The following is an 18002-nucleotide window of genomic DNA, read 5'->3' as shown; positions in this document are numbered from 1 at the left end:
TTTATGTATCATTGTACAATTATGCTATTAATCTGAATAGAAATGAGCCAGGTACTCCATGTAGAGTTCCCTCATACTTTTCCTTAGCTGCTTTATCTGGGCAGTTTGGAAGATACAGGATTACAGAACCACATGACCTCAGACTAGAAACAAGAAAGCTCAGCTGCTAGCAGTTTAGGCTGTAGCTGGGATGGTCCTTGTATCCAGATTTGCCAAAACAGATCCCAACCCAAACATTATGACTCAATGTTGTACACGTTTAATCATGCATGCCCTTGAATATCAGATCCATGCATACAGTGTATCCTCTTAATGTATATTAATAAAAGAACTCAAGCAGGTGTCATTTACACAGTCTAGTGGATTTCCCACCTCCCTCTTTTTGTGCTGGTACTGCCATTTGCACACACAGCCTCACATTCATGCTTAGCTGTTTCATTCAAGGCTGGTGCTCTACCACTCAAGTAAAACTTCCACTTTCAGCTTTGGCTGGTTAATCGGAGATAAGAGCTCCTTATAATTTCTGCCTAGGTTGACTTCAAACTGTGATCCTCAGCTTGAGTAGCTCAGATTATAGACATGAGCTACTAGCTCCAGGCTAGCCAAACTTTTGATTCAACTATTCAACAAGAAAAGCACCTTCCATGAAGCTACTATATTTCCTTGAACTTACTAAGTTTCTTATTTATATACATAAAGCATGCATTTGAACATGTACCACATAGGGGGTGTATGCAAATGGTAATTTAAGGAAAACTCTTTCCATTTTAAGGATCCTCCGCTTTTCCAGGAAATGTATAATATACATTGTAAAATATTAAGAACATAGAGCCTGTAAAATTTTAATGCACACACAAATGTCTTTTACAACCTTCTCACTCACTAAGTGGTCTCACATTAAAATAAAATAAATCTTCACCCAAAGAGAAAGCATTTAAAGTGTGCAGGCTTTTCACATTTTAGTCCCACTAAAGAATTCATTTTTCTCAATAGTGTCAGATATAATAAAATCATCAGTTCCAAAAGAAAAAAATATAATTAAAGCACTTAGCAGGATGTTTTACTTTTAGTATTTAAAAATTAGCTATTTCTTATGATCAGTAAACTGGTATTCTATTAGAATTTATGACACTAGGTATAGATTTACAAAATGTGTAGTCATGACTCTGGACTCTCTGATACTTGTTACAGAAGTCACAAACTAGGATATCTGCCAAGAACTTATGTTGCTCAAAATTATTCAGAGATTGCCAGCTGATTACAGAATAGGACATACACAAACGAAGAGCCTAAATCCTACCAAATGAAGTTCTTCTGTGATTTCCCATTGTTTCCAATCTTTGACAGAAACAGCCTTACTTCTTGGTTTTCATCCTTGCCTCTTAACCTATATGTATATACATATATTTAATCATTTATTAAGTATATCCTACATATGAGGTACTATCCTTTGCATCAGGAATGGGAAAATAGCAAAAAGAAAAATAAAACAAATCAAAAATTTAAATCCCATCTTTTTCTACCACCAAAATGCTGAGCAACTAGTGCGAAACTGTGAAGGAAATGACCTACAATTGTGTGAATTATGGCAACACTGTGTAAAATAGCGAATATTTGAATCTTTAGTGGAACGCTGGGAAGGAGCTTCCATTCAGCTGAGGATCCTCCATAGAAAACAATTCTCTGTGCTGGGTTGGCTAAGAGAAGTCAAAATACCATCACATTGTGAAAAGGGAAAGCATTCTATCGAGAAAGGCTTATGGTGACACTGCCCAAGTCAATGCTGACAGAAGGGAGTTTTATACCCAGACTTATGTTGTGTGTGTGTGTGTGTGTGTGTGTGTGTGTGTGTGTGTGTGTGTGTGTGTGTGTGTGTGTGCCAGGTCTGGGGCTTGAATTCAGAGCCTAAGTGGTATTGCCCCTGAGATTCTTTTTCTCGAGGCTAGCATTCTACTACGAGGAGCCACTTTGGCTTATTCTCAGTATTTATTGTAGATGAGACACTGCTCAGGCTGGCTTTGAATAGCAATCCTCAGACCTCAGCCTCTTAAGTAAGTTATGATTATAAGCATGAACCACCAGAGCCTGGTTTATATCCATTCTTTCTTTGAGGAAGCTGATCACATTCTTCTGCAAGAGTTCTAGGCTCCAGAAACTACTGAATCAGAATCCCACACACTTAGCCTTTCCAGGGGCAGTGCTCATCCTTAACAGCAAAAGGTAGATAGTGATAAAGGTATCTCCATTTCCCCTATAGGCTTTTACTATCACTTATACTATCATGATGCTACAAATAGTTTTGCTTCCAGTTGCACTGATTCAATTCTTTTTTGTGGCAGAACTGAGATTTAACTAAGGGCCTCATGATTCGGTTTTGCTACTTGAGCCACATCTCCAAGTCCTTATACATATAGTTCATTTTTCAGACAAGGTCGAGGAATGATTTTGCTGAAGACATCCTGAAACTACATTTCTCATACCTCTACCTCTTAGGTAGCAAGAATTATAGGCATATAATTCCACTGTGGCCTGACCAAATCATCTTTTATAACTAATCAAAACTTACTACTGTTACATTGCTCAATATTATTATTATAAGTACAAATTCTTGGATGAAAGCCTATTTATAATGAAGAATATTTTTTGTTATTTTATTTCTGAATAAAAATGAGCCTTCTACATTTTATATCTCCCTTGCAGTTTTGGAGCAGTTTTGTTTCCAAAAAGCAGAAATATCTGTAAGGTCATATATCATAGTTACATAAATTAGTTCACACCAATATCTCTTTTATGGTAATAGTAATAATAATAAATTCCTAACAAGATTTGCATATCACATTTAAGATAAAATCGTGCAGAACTTTCATAGTAGAAACACCTGGCTATAATTTGCAATGCCTCTCAGTAAATTTTAGCTTTTATCTATTACTCAATAATTTAAATCTGATTATATCTCCCTGATCTAAATAACAAATTTTCTCCCAACTCCCTTCGTAAGTTTAGAAGACTTCTAATCAGCTTTCATTTCAATGATAAGCATGGACAGAGAAAATATTATCTCATTATAGGAAAAGTAAAAAAAAAATTCCTTAAGTGGGCCAGATGCAGTTTTGAAATAGCTGTTTAACTTTTCAATGAGAATTTAACCTTTTGCTCTTGACATCCCAAAAAGTCACTATTTTTCATTTACGTCCTAATATTAATCTTAGAAACAGCATGTATCATGGCTGTTTATTTCTTCCTTCCTGACAATATTTATACACTTAAAGGTAGTATGTAAAAACTCAAAATGCTTTTGTTCTATTCCTGTCTCCTAATATGTGAAGTTAATAAGATCAAATTTCTCCTGTTTTATTGATTAGTAGGAAGTTTCAAACCTGCTTCAAAGCTTTGACGATGGAAAATACTTGAAGCATGTTATCTTCTTTTGTCTGAAAATTTCAAAGCATATGTTGAACAGAAATGCATTTAAATGTGCATCTTTATCATCTTTATAAAAATGTGCATTTTCATCAATTCTGAAATATAAACATAAAATGTATCTTTAATATAAACCAAAGTCCTTTAAGAGCAGCATTTCTGTGGTTTATGCCTGTAGTCCTAGCTATGTAAGAAGCTGTGGTTTTGGGAGATCTCAGTTCAAAGCCAATCTAGAAAGACAAATCTGAGAGACTCTTAGCTTCATGTAGCCACCAAAAGTCCAAAGTGGAGGTGTGACAGAGTGGTAGAGCTCCAACTTTGAACAATAATGTTAAGGAAAATCTCCTATACCCTGAATTCAAGTGTCAGCACCTGCACACCAAAAAGTACATGGAGAATGAGAAAAGCAGCTACTCAATAAATATTCTGTTTTTATAAGATACTGCATATCTTCTCAAAATGTTTTAAAAGCCCTAAGAAGTCACTTACACTGCCTAAATAACCACTGTTATTGACCAAGTGAAAAAAAAGGTGAGCATATCACTTGATTACTTGACAAATGAACTAGATTGGATTTCTTTCATAATTTCCAAAATGGACTCATACATATCAAAAGTCACTTTACCATATCCATGTGATATGAATCTGAATAAAACAACTAACAGGGGCTAAGAATGTAGCTTAGTTGTAGAGTGATTGAATAGCATGCATCCGGCCCTGGGTTTGATTCCTTGGTACCATATAAATTAATAAATGAATAAAATGAATTAAAAAAATAAAGCAGCTCATACTCCAATGATAAGCTGAAAGAGCTAAGATACAAGACTAACTAAGGTTATGAATTTAAACTACCAGTATACAAGAAACAACTACAAATATTTGTCTTTCTCTGATAGTGCATGAGCCAAATTTGCCCCACTTGTGGACTTCTTATTTTTCCATTACTATCATTTTTCTAGCAATATGCACCCATTCTCTATGAGGCTTCTTTCAGTTTGTGCTAACTCTGAAAGATATGACTGCCTTCATAGATTCTTGGCTCCTTTGGACAAGCTTATTGAAGAGAGAAAAGCAATGTGCTTTATAAAATGTTAATTCAAATGTGGTGATTCGTGGAGCAATTCCACAACTTTCTGATGTGCTTCATATGTACAAAACCATGCACATTTTCAAACTTTCCCCGATATAGACCTAAAATAATCTCAAGAGCTCATAAGCACCTTAATTTTCTCTTATCAGATCATCATGTTTTATCACTATGAACCTTACTTTCTTACTTGAGCATTTGGAATAAATTAAAAAGATTTAAAATACTGCACACAGATGTAAATGGCTTAAACAAGAGCCAGATGTCAGGGAAATGGCAGCCAGTAGAATCTGAAATGCTCCAGCAAATTTTTCAGAGGAGAAATGTGATGTAATGAAAAAGTTTAGGAAGACACCTGCATGTCTCTGTGCAAATGGCTGAAGAAATATCAGTTGGATATCCCTGTGGATATCATTAATGGAAATTAGATTACAGGAGAAGAGGAGGATGGTAGATAAAGTTTCCCAGGTTTAGAACAGGTGGAAAAATTACAGTCTAATGAAGTCTTATTTCTCTGGTTACTTTTCCCATTGTTTAACTTGAGCTGGGTTGTTTGACAGGCCACTTTCATCTCAGCCTGTTGCTCATCCCAGCTTTCATCGAATGAGTAAACTAGTCCAACCATCCATCAAACAAATGAGAAAGCCTTCCAGCATCTACCAGGCAGTCCTCTTTGGACTGAGGAAACATTGCTATGGAAAAAGTCAACATGACAGCTGTAGGAAGTGACTGAAGCCAGCATGACACTTGAAGTCCCATGGAAGTTCCCCCTTTTCTACAAATCCATGGCAATTACACATTCATTCAACAAATATTTATTGTGCATCTGCCACATGCTGGGATATAGAAGACAAACCAGAAGGAAGACATAGAAGTAACTCCAGAAACATGATTGGAAATGGTGTTGTAGCTCAAAGTGGTTGAGTGCTAGCCTTGAGCAAAAGGCCTCAGGGATGGTGCCCAGGCCTCAATTTCAAGCCCCATGACAAGAAAGAAAGAAAGAAAGAAAGAAAGAAAGAAAGAAAGAAAGAAAGAAAGAAAGAAAGAAAGAAAGAAAGAAAGAAAGAAAGAAAGAAAGAAAGAAAGAAAGAGAGAGAGAAAGAGAGAGAGAAAGAAAGATAGAAAGATAGAAAGAAAAGAGGGAAGGATGGAGGGAGGGAGAATGAAGACAGAAAAACAAGATGAGTGGGAGAGGAGCGGGAGGGAAAATGGGAGAAAAACATGAGAAGGGGTAACAATGTACCCACTACCTGAAGAATGTAACAGTAAGCCCTTTGTACATCACCCAAACAATAAAATAAAATCTGAAAAAAGGAAAGAAAATAGAAGAAAAAGGAGGAGGAGGAGGAAGAAGAGGAGGAGAATGGAAAGGAATAAACAAAGGAAGGAAGGGAGAAAGTAGGAAAGAAAAGCAGAAAGAAAGAAAGAAAAAGAAAGAGAGAGAGAAAGAGAGAGAGAGAGAGAATAAATTTAGGGTAATAAGAATGGAACTAGAGGGGAATAAATAGCAAATGGAGTTTACTTTCTCTCGCTGTGTTTTCCTTCCTTCCTCCCCCTCCCCCACCTCTTCCTTTCTTCCAGTCTACTTTTTGCAGTACACAGAGCATTGAACTATATTCCCCAGTCCTTTATTTTGAGGTAGGTTCTTGCTAAACGACCAAGCAGGCTTCAACTTTATGATCTTCCTTTGTTAATCCACAAATAGGAGGAATTACAGTGTGTTCTATCACACCCAGTGCTGTGTGTGTGTGTGTGTGTGTGTGTGTGTGTGTGTGTGTTAAATAAAGGGTAGTAAATATATTTGTGAATAGACGGAGCAGTGAATGTTGGAACAGTGAAGGAACAAAGTCTTTGCCATGTTCAGAGGATATATGGTCTAAGAGGAGAGACTAGCACCAAAAGAACCTTGTTGTAGGCAGTGTCCTTTCTTCAGGATATGGAGTTTTCTTCTTTAAGTTATGCCTCGAAGCCAGTCATCTACCACTTGAAGGTTGCCAATATATCTTGAGAAAAATGAAATGTCCTTCTGTGTGGAAATATGAAATGTTTTTGTTTTTGCTTTTCTCTCCCAATATTCCTAGATGAGATGTTCTTTGTGACTCGTAAAGAACTATATTTAAAAGTTAGCCATAGTGGCCGGAAGCATGGCCTAGTGATAGAGTGCTCACCTAGCAAGCACGAACACCAGGGTTTGATTCTTCAGTACACATACCTAGAAAAAAAAAAAAAGCTGGAGTTGGTGCTGTGGATGCATTGAGTGGTACAGTTCTAGTCTTGAGAAAACCCAAGGACAGTGCTCAGGCCCTGAGTTCAAGCCCCAGGACTGCAAAAAAAAAAAAAAGAAGAAAAGAAAAGAAAAAGAAAAAGGAAGTTAGTTATATTCAATTGAGTCTGGAAATAGGCATGGAAAAATAGTGAACAATCGAGAGAAATTTTTGCAGAGTTAAGTTACCATGTGTTTACAAAAAGACAAATTTTACTGGGGATTTAAACATTTAGATAACGTGGTAGCATGCAGTATTGTAAATGAAATCTTTGCCAATTTGTTGATATGGTTGCTTATTAGAGTAACTCAAGTGGCAGTAAAAAAAGGGTTGATCTGGGCTGGGATGTAGCTCACTGGCAAAGCGCTGGCCTACCAAGTGCAATGTCCTGGGTTCGATCCCCAGTATCAAAAGAAAAGACAAAAAAAAAAATACAGATTAAAAAAAGAAACCAAAAAAAAGGGTCAGGAGTTTGGCGTAGAGGTTAAAGTGCTTGCCTAGCATGCACGAAGACCCAGGTTTGATTCCTTGGTACCACATACATACAAAAAAGCCGGAAGTGGTGCTGAGGCTCAAGTGGTAGAGCTCTAATCTTGAGAAAGTCCAAGGACAGTGCTCAGGCCCTGAGCTCAAACCCAGGACTGGCAAAAAAAAAAAAGGGTTGATCTAAATCTTTTTAGCCAGTAATGGAATTTGCAAGAATCTTATGGCTAGTCCAGGGAAATTTAGGTATGGTACCTTCATGCAGGATTCAAACAAATGGCTAAGCCTTCTTTATTTTCTCCCTTCATAAATTTGTTTTGCTTTCTTTCATTCAATCCTCACACAGGCTCAACTCTCATAGACAAGATTATGATATAAGATTTCCTTTCAAGTGCTTATCAAAGGTACTATAAAGGATGAGAGACAATCAACAAATTGGGAGGATTTGAACATCTAACAAAAATGAACCTTTGCCAAAGATATGTAAATCAGAAATAACCAAAATAAAGCAATTTAATAGACAAAAGAAAAAAATATATGATCATGCTTTCAGTAGAAAAATTAACACAAATGCTTCAAAAATGATGAAGTGGCTTAAAACTAACAAATACCATGGCAATCTAAAGTTAAGTCACAATGAACCACATGACACCCACTGGAGCAATCAAAATTTAAATATGTATTGAAGGATGATGCAAAGGAATTTGATAGTGGGAATGTAAACTTTTTGTGACCTTGAGAAAGAAGTTGGCATCATCTCATAAAGCTAAAGCTATGTACATCTACAGCTGGTCTTTTTTGCCTGGATACTTATCCTACCAGCATTCTCCATCTGGAGTCACATAAAAATGATTTTAAGAGTAAAAACTGGCAAAATGTTCCATGTCAGTCACAAATGGATCCTAAAAGTAATTGTTATGTACATGTAATTGATTAATGCATGAAGTTGACCAATTAATCAGAAGCAAATGGCAGTAACGTAATGCATGATTTTACTGATGTACAGTTCAAAGTGAAAACCTTTCCACCAAATTTTACTAGAGTATACATATTACTAGGCATTCCATATAAATATACAGGATAACACCTCACATAAAGCTGTGAGTATCCCTGTGTAGAAGAGAAAAAAAAAAGAGGAGATAAGATGACCTGGCTACCAAGCCCCTGGAAATTTTTTCTTTGTTAAAACTTGATTTTGTACATATGTGTTTTTCACTTATTATTTTATTCCATACCATGTATATTTTTCAGCACAAAATAAAGATCACTAAAGAATCTAATGTGTTCACCGTAGTCATAACTGTAATGATGAACTGATGAATCTCATGTGCTTGTACATTGTGGTATTTGTGATTCAAAATCGCTATATACCAGGGCCAGGAGTTTGGCCCAGTGGTTAAAGTGCTTGCCTAGCATGCATGAAGACCCGAGTTCGATTCCTCGGTACCACATACATGGAAAAAAGCCGGAAGTGGTGCTGAGGCTCAAGTGGTAGAGCTCTATAGAGCCTTGAGAAAGTCCAAGGACCGTGCTCAGGTCCTGAGCTCAAGCCCAGGACTGGCCAAAAAAAAAATTGCTATATATCCTCTTGCAAAGTACTTTTGAATTCATATCCAAAGCTATAAAAATGCCCATTTGGGCTCCACAGCATTATTGCTTATATTTTATTATTAAAAGATTTCAGAAAAGTAAAGTTTTGCCACTTTTCCAAATTCATTTTTCTAATAGTGTAACTAATACTCAAAGTTTTCAGTATGTCAAGCAAGCCACCTACTCTTTTTTTTTATTGTAATTAGTAAAAGGGTTACATGATATTTGCCAGATAGAAGGTGCATTAATTCACATACATTGATACCCTTTCACATGTCTTGGTACCCATTTCCCTCCCCCCCACACCCCCCCCACCCGTCTTGGTTTTCCCCTCTTCCCTATCAAATTTCAAATATCCAAATACAAATAAATTCAATATATCAGATAACAAAGTGAGATACTATACCAATATGAGATAACCAAGGGACAGCAAAGGAGATGAGAGACAACATAGTACATTAAGGACAACAATCATTCATTGTATGGCTTTTGTTTCAGTATCCTGGAGGTCCTTTCAATTAGCTTCATACTATATGGCCTTATGTATCAAGATTTTGCTCTATTGCAGATCTCTGCTAGTAGAGCCCAAGGTTTCTACTGATTATGACGAATGAGGGAAACCATTGAGCCTAAGTTCCTTTGAGTCTGGCTTACTTCACTTAATATGACTTTTTCTAAGTCTTTCCATTTCCTAACAAATGGGGTGATGTCGTTTTTTTTCTGACAGCAGCATAGAATTCCATTGTGTACAAATACCACAACTTGTTGATCCACTCATCAACTGAGGGACATCTAGGTTGGTTCCATATCTTTGCTATGGTGAATAGTGCTGCAATGAACATTGTTGTGCTAGTGGGTTTAGTATGTCCTTGTTTCTGGATGGTTGGGTAAATGCCAAGTAGTAAGCCACCTACTCTTATCAATGTGTATCTGCAACTGTTAGAAAATCTTAGCTTCTGTGGATGTTTAATTTGTTGTTTTCAAAGTGAGATCTTTCTCCACTTTCCTTCCTACTAAACTTTTCTGTATCTTTGGGGACTTCACATAGTGTAATTCTACACCCAAAACATTCTTGGTGCAATGGATCTATGATTTATGCCCCATTGTATATCTCTATATTTTTTGTTATTAGATAACCATATAACCCCACTGAGATTGTCCATTCTGTGAAACTAGTTAGTGGTTTAATTACATTTAAATTTGTCACTCACAAATATCATACATCACTACTTAATGACTATTTGACCATTGGAAAAAAAGAGACATCCACAAGAGCATTATTTACCATAAAAATGCTCTCAATATCTGCCAAATAATAATTAGATTGTTATCATGTTATATATGCCAGTGACTATAGTCCTAGATACTCAGAAGACTGAGATATGAGAATCTTAGTTCAAAGCCAACCTGGATAGGAAGGCTTTGTGACTCTTAAATCCAATTAACTAACAAAAAAATAGACATGAAGCTGTTGTTTAGACCAAAAACTCATGGACAGTTACCAGGCTCTGAGTTCAAGAGCCAGGACTGGCACAAACACAAAATAATGCTACTGAGAAGTCAGATATTAAAATATTGCATATAATTTTAAAGTAACTCATTCATAAGAAGCTATTTTTAGTATGATACACAAAAATGTAATCACAGATAGGAACTTGTAAGCAAAAGGAAATGGCCTCTATATCACAAATGCGTAAATTATTAATAATAAATTATTGAAATTTTGTACTCGGAATTCTTTTTTTATCTATTTAGAAACCATTTAAAACCCAGTATGTTTAAGTACAATTTCCTGGGCTTCAGATTCAGACAGTATCTATATTGTTTCCTGGCTTAGTATATTGCTTAGTAACCACACAGTAAACCAGAACACAAAATAGATTTGGATAGACATGGAAAAGTCAATTCTCATTCAAATAATAGACAATTTTTTTTCTTTTTTAAAATGTTATTATAAAGATAATATACAGAGAGGTTACAGTTACATCAGTGAGTCAGTACATTTTCTTTAAAGGGGTGTCATTCCACTCCCTCTTTCTATCCTGGGTTTTCCCCCTCAGGACTTCCCTCCCCCAAAGTTGGATAGTTCATTTCCGGCATAGTGCCTAGTGTGTTTTACTGCTGAATTGGTTCACCCTTTGTCTCACTATTTCTGTGTTTCCTTCCTCCTCACCAAATCAGATAAATGTACATACAAGACAAATGTTACAGAAATCAAAGTCAGCATCAGAAGCAAATTGATCAAGGAAAAAGGAAAGAAGAAAAGAAAAACAGTGTAATGCACAAACAACCTCTTCCTCTTCTTGGAGTTCATTTCAATCAGTATCAGTTTATATGCTCTTATCCACATAGCTGTTGAGCTCTTGTGAGCCATTGCTAAGATTATCCTCCTTTGGTTTCGCTGTGTGAATGTTGAGATTACTGTTTAATTAATCATGTCCAGGTGTATTTATTTGTCTTTTACTGTCCGGTGTAGATTTAGAGGACCATTCTAATGATTACAAATTAGGGAACCTATGTGACCTATGTTTTTGGGGGTCTTACTTACTTTGCTTAGTGTAATTTTTCCAAGCCTTTCCATGTCCTTTGGAATAGGTCAGTTATTCTTTCTGATGGAAGCATAGAATTCCATAGTGTATATACACCACATTTTCTTGATCCATTTATCCCATATCACCACTTCCCAGTTTTACTGTGTCTGACTTTGTTACCTGGTATATTGTATATACCTTTATTTGTTTATTTGAAATAGGGAAGGAAAGGGGGGAAATGAGATGATTAGGAGGATGTGGGGAAGGGAGAAGGGGAAAAACATGAGAAGGGGTATCAATGTGCGAGAAGTAATGCACCTACTACCTGGCCAATGTAACCGTAACCCTTCTATACATTACCCAACAGTAAAAGAAAGGAAAAACTGAATACCTAGTTTCCTGACTAAGACAAAAATGAACCAAAATTCTGCATAAATGCAACACTATTAGCAATTATAAAGTTCCTATAAAATAAACAAATGTCTAGAAATCATTCTGTTTAATTCTTTGATTATGCTAATTACTGTCTCCTCTGAAATTTTCTGTCTAGTATGGTTTTCTTGTGCAAGAGTATACAATTGTAAAATGAACATGAGATATCCACCATGCATATGGCATACACATCAGTCAACTCTGGGCCTTGATAACTAGACTGCTAAACTCACCCTAGGTGAGTTTTGAGTGGTATCTCTAAGCTTTCCTAGCTCTAAGAACACCCCAGACATTTATAGTCATAGCCCAGAGTAGAAAACATTTGCTTAGAGCACAAAAGTCATTTTCTAAGATTAACTAAAACCTTATTAAAATTAGATATAATCCATTTTTTAATTTCTTTTATATATATATTTTATTGTAACTAATAAAAGGGTTACATGATATTTGCCAGATAGAAGGTGCATTAATTCACATACATTGAAACCCTTTCACATGTCTTGGCCCCATTACCCTCCCCCCACCCACTCCCACCCCCCTGTCTTGGTTTTCCCCCCTTCCCTATCAAATTTCAAATAACCAAATACAAATAAATTCAGTATATCAGATAACAAAGTGAGATACTGTAACAATATGAGATACCCAAGAGACAGCAAAGGAGATGAGAGATAACATAGTACATTAAGGACAACAATCATTCGTTATATGGCTTTTGTTTCAAAATTAGATATAATCCATTTTTAACTCACATTTATTTTTCATTCATGTAGAAAAATAGATGTCCATATTAATGTGCTTTCATGTGATATTTTAATATGAGTATATAGGTGCAATGTTAAAATCCTATTAAACAGATCTAGAATGTCAAGCATTGTTTCATTCCCTTGCTGCAAAAGCATTCAAAAACCTTTTCTAGCTTTATAAGCATAATTTGTTGTCCATGACCATTCGAGTATGCAATAGTTTACTAGAAATACTCACTCCTATTTAACCATAACTTAAATCTTTTCCCTCCTATCTTTAAAATTGCCATTGCAGTTGGTTTGTTTGATCTACCAATAGGTAACCAAAGGCTACGGAAATCAGGTTGTCTCCTTTACTATAAGTCCATGGTGGTGCACTTGCCTTAAACCAGTCTGAAAGCAGCTTCTCTCCTCTTGCACAATCACCACTACTCCTCTTCCCACATTGTACTTCCCTTCTGGTACAAATTTAATACAAATTTGTTCTCCTTTATTCTAATCTCCCTATTTGAGTCCTTCTTAAATAGCATCCCAAAATGAATCATATTAGGACATACCTCATTTTTCCTCTTAGCCAAACTCCAGATGCTCTGAATACACATGAGCCTTTTCTCATCCATTCTCTAATTCCAACTCAAATGTTACCTATTTCCCAGAGTTGTGTCTGACACACTTCCCATTTCAAAGCTGATAATCAATTGAAATGATACGTTTTTCTATTTTCTCAGTAATTTATCAAGTCACTGTTATCTTTCGCCTATAGAACATAAAGACTATTTTAAAGATTCTAGTCTGATTTGTTGCCTTCCTGCAATACCCTGTAACTATTTATTTTGAAATGAGTTGTCCAAATACTTCTGTTATTACTAAAACTAATAATAAAAAGCAATACAAAATTATTCATGCTATTACCTCAACACAATAAGGGCAGACTATTCTAACTTTGGTCTGGATTCTCTAACCCTCCTTGTTTGGATTTGTATAGAGACAAGGCCTCACTGCAAGCTGACCTCCAACTCAGTGCAGAGGGCCCATTCTCCCAAGTATCAGATTCTATAGGGAAAAACAGAGTAAAATTCTATCAAATATCAAAGTGTATTAGAGGTAGAGATACCCATATAATTAATAGAATTTTTAATCTGTTAATACTCAGCACAAGATAGCCAAATGTACTATTTCATATTTTCACAGGAACAACAGCAAGTACGTGTACATTTCACTAATAATTAATTGACCTTTGTGGATTTCTGAATAGTAGTATTACTATTTTTTTTCTCAACAGTTTATTTGTTGGGGTCATCCTGAGCTGACCTATCCATGCTAAGCTGCCATTGACAATTCCCAGTCTCCTACCAAACATTATGTATAATACGGGGGGGAAAGATGAAGTTCTAGATTCTGCTTGATCTATAAACTAATGACTTTGACTTGAGGAAGTAAGTGAGTGTGTCCATTTTTTTCTGGATTTTTCGAAGAAAAGATTATGTACTATCTTTTATAGCTCTGACCCACTGAGTGACTTCACATCATTAAATGTAGCTGCCTCTTGATTTGGGGATGTTTACTATAGGAAATTAGATCTCATTCTTCTTTAGACACCAGAACTCTTCAAAAATGTCTATATCTTATTTGTATTCCCTTCTTTCCCTTAATGTTCTGAATATCTCAAATAACCTGAGACATTCTGGACTAATTTGAGATTTTTTTTCTGGCTAGAAAACGACTCATTTTAAACCACTTAATTCCAATCAATCTTAAGTAAATCAAGAAAAATAAACATTGAACCCAATTTAAAAAAATACTGTCAGCTTTGTCAGTTGTTTGCCATGAAGGAGAAATGTGATGCTAGAATAGAGAATAAAGTTTACTGAATTTTCTTGTTGGACTAACATTGTTTCAGAAGCCACCTAAATGGGAGGGGATTTGGAGGCAGGTGATAGGGCACCAGACAAAGAAGTGAAAATGTTCTTCCTCTCACTCATATTTTTTCTTTCACCAAGGGTTCAAATGTTCAGTCTGTCCTTTCTATGAACCTGCTATTTACAGCAGCCTCTTTTAACCTATATATAATGCATGAAGAAATCTAGGCAGAATAATATTGCATGTAGGCACTCACATGACTGATTGTGTGGAACTCTGAAAGCTTTTGGATGTCAGGATCATGATACAGCCAGGTCCCTAGCTAACTCTACCTGCCAAGGCAACTCTTGTCAACTCTCAGAAAAATTATTCATAAATTTATGAAATGAGACTGGGAGTGTAGAGTCTGTCTCGGATGTGGAGGACTTATGTGTCTTCCTCACTCCTCTGCATTATTTTTCATAATAGAATGCCTTCAATAGCGTTTCATTACTGCGTTGCACTGAATGACAGAGTCTATATATTTATGCACTGATTTAAAGAGCTCCTGTGATATCTGAACAGGAAGTAATATTGTAATGAATACCGATTTTCTCTTCTCTTCTTTCCTGATGGTTTTAATAGGTGCTGGTGCTTCTATTTCCCATCTCTCTTGTCCTTCTCAGGGCAAAGCAAAGTAAGAAAAGAAATAGACACAGTAGTTATAACTTAAAAATTGGTGATTGTTCCAGTTCTGTCTCACTATGCATGACTGATTTCTTATGTCAGACTCATACAGATGACTTCAATTGACAGAATTGACCCATAGCATCCTGCTCTGCCTTGGTCATTGAGTTTTAATATATCCCACATTAGACTGGAAATAACCAAACCTTGACACTCTCACTCCATCACTTCAAGGGGCTGGTCCTTGTGGCTTAAAGGGAAGTTTGGGTTCACCCACAAGTGATGTGACATCATATAGAGCTATTGAGCCCAGGTAGTTTATTTCAAAGTAGGAGTGATAGAGCCAGGAGAGTAAGAGGAAAACGCCAATGGATGGTGAAGCTTAGTACTATAAACAAATGAGGTCTGGTCCCACAAGAAAATCACCGAACAGCCATGTAAAATCATGTGAAAATTGTCTTTTGAAATATTGGTTTGCTCTGCCATTTATCTACCAGTTTCTATCTCAAATCCTTTGAGGTTGTCCTCCAAAAACATTGATTTCCTTCTACTTATAATTTGCTCAGGATACACAATATGGAGCTAATCAAGTTGGTAAGCCCTTAGAAAAATAAATCTGTAAGACAAGAAACAGAAGCCTTGTATAGACTAAAAGGAAGCTCTAACATGAACCTTAGATGAGGTTAGCAACAGATGTGGTTAGTGTCACAAACTAGACACCACACCCGGGACCTTTTAGGCATTTTCAACCTAAGCAATGTTGACATTTGGAGCAGAAACTTCCTGTTGGGAATCATCACTGTGCATCGTGTAATGTCAAACAACATCACACAATTGTATCCATTAGGTGCCAATAACAATTCTTAGTTGTGACAATCAAAAAAATGATACCAGATATTTCCAAATGTCCCACAAATTGCTTCTAATTTAGAGCTGTGAGCTGGAACGACATATTTAATATGATTTGATATATCAGAATTCTAATTGTCTAGCATGTCAGGGAATACACAGAAAACTCATGTTACAAGTTAGATTCCTCTTTCCAACACATAGCTAGATGGAGAGAAACACAGTGAGATAAAGGGAGCGAGAAAGAGAGAGACAGAAAGAGACAGAGGCAGAGGCAGAAGAACTGACAGAGAATAATCTAGACAATTTTCCTTCTTTTCTTACTCTTTTCCTCCCTTTCTTCTTTTAGTCCCTCTTTCTTTTCTTCTTTCATTTCTTCCTTCTTTCTATTTTTCCTACTTTCTTCCTTTCTTTCTCCCTTCCAACATGCCATCATTTCCTTCCTCTCCATAATCCTCTTTTTCCTTCCTTCCTTCTTTCCTTAATCATATTATCATCTAGACATAGCAGTTGGAGTACCTAAGATGCAAAACTAAATGAGAAACAACTTTTTATTCTTGAAGATTCAACATTTCCTAGAGAGGGAATGACACTAAAATGCAAAGTTATTGTTGACAATTCTTCAGATCCAGGCTATGTAAATAAATAGTGTACTTTGGCTAAAGCAACTTTGTAGCAATTCACTGTGAATGGAAAAGTTTATGCTGTGCTTATTTTATGGTAGGTACTGTCATAAATACATTTGTACACTTTGTTATTAATTTTAAGCATAAAAATATCAAGTGAATGTTATTATTATCATCATTATTATAGGTACTTCACCATTTGAAGAAATCATAGCTTTAGAAGTCACAATAAGTTGTCCAGACTCTAAGACTGATCATCCACAGAGTGATGTTCAGAGCTGTAACCTAAACAATTGTGGTAAATACCCTTTAACTGTAGCCACCATTCTCCAATATCTATCCAAAATTTTTGCTAAGTGGCTCTAACTTTAAACATATTCATTTTTGCTATAAGCTCCTTACACACACATACACACAAAAAAACCCACATACACACAGAGTTTTCAACCAAGCGTTCATTGACCAGATGTCATTATAAAGTTTTTAAATCAAATCAAGATACTTTTGATCACCAAAGGGACACTCCTAATGATTATTCTACGATGGTGCATGCAAATGTAAACTAGCTTGCTAAAACTGGGGCCTATAGAAAGTTTACCTCAAGATTTATGTGTTCTAAATTGTGCAATATGACTGATTATCTATTGGAAAGCCCAAAAAGTTTGTGTGAGGTTGTACTTTCACATAGGATAAAGTAATTCAAACATTACTTTGTCTAATTCTGCATTTCCATCTCCTTCTACTCTGTCTCATTTCCCCTCAAAAATATTAAATCTCTTAAAGCTATTTGGGACTCACCACTGACTTTTTTTTTGCCTTTGCTTATCATATTCTTTCTTTGCAATGATCTCCCAATTCTCTTTGGCTTTTTCATTACTTATTCACTCTCACCTTTCATAGCATCTTATTCCTACTTTTCCTTTAAGAATGAATACAACTAATCAAAGATTTTTGAAGTTTCTCTTTCTATCCTCTGTTGAAACAGAATAAGCCTAATCCTTGGTTTCCCTGATTCTGCTAAACTCTCTTTCTGAGGAACAAAACCATGGCTTCCAAATTCTTACAGAATACCATACAAAGTATATCAAGATCAAAGTTAAATGATGCAAATATGCTTATGTTAACAGGTATGTATTTGCCATCTTTGTAGCATGTTAAAATCCCCGATCCCAAGACAATTGCAGAATCCAGACTGTTTTCATGCATGTTTTGTAACAAGTGTTATGGCATTATTTTGATATACTATGCCCAATCAACCTTGTGGTGCCCTCGCCAGAACAACAACAAAAAAGTTGCTAACTAGCTCTCAAGAGAATGAGCTATGTTATAGATACTTTGTTTGAAGAAAGAAGAAATTAGAAAAAACAGATGAACTCTTCCTAGGAGATATTTTAAAATGCATTCTGACCACACATAATAAACATACAGAAAACTGGCATCTGCTTGAAATA

Source organism: Megascapheus bottae, chromosome 7, assembly GCF_031878675.1.
Source record: "Megascapheus bottae isolate mThoBot1 chromosome 7, mThoBot2.hap1, whole genome shotgun sequence".
Lineage (NCBI taxonomy): Eukaryota > Metazoa > Chordata > Mammalia > Rodentia > Geomyidae > Megascapheus > Megascapheus bottae.
Note: the sequence above shows the minus strand (reverse complement) of the source record.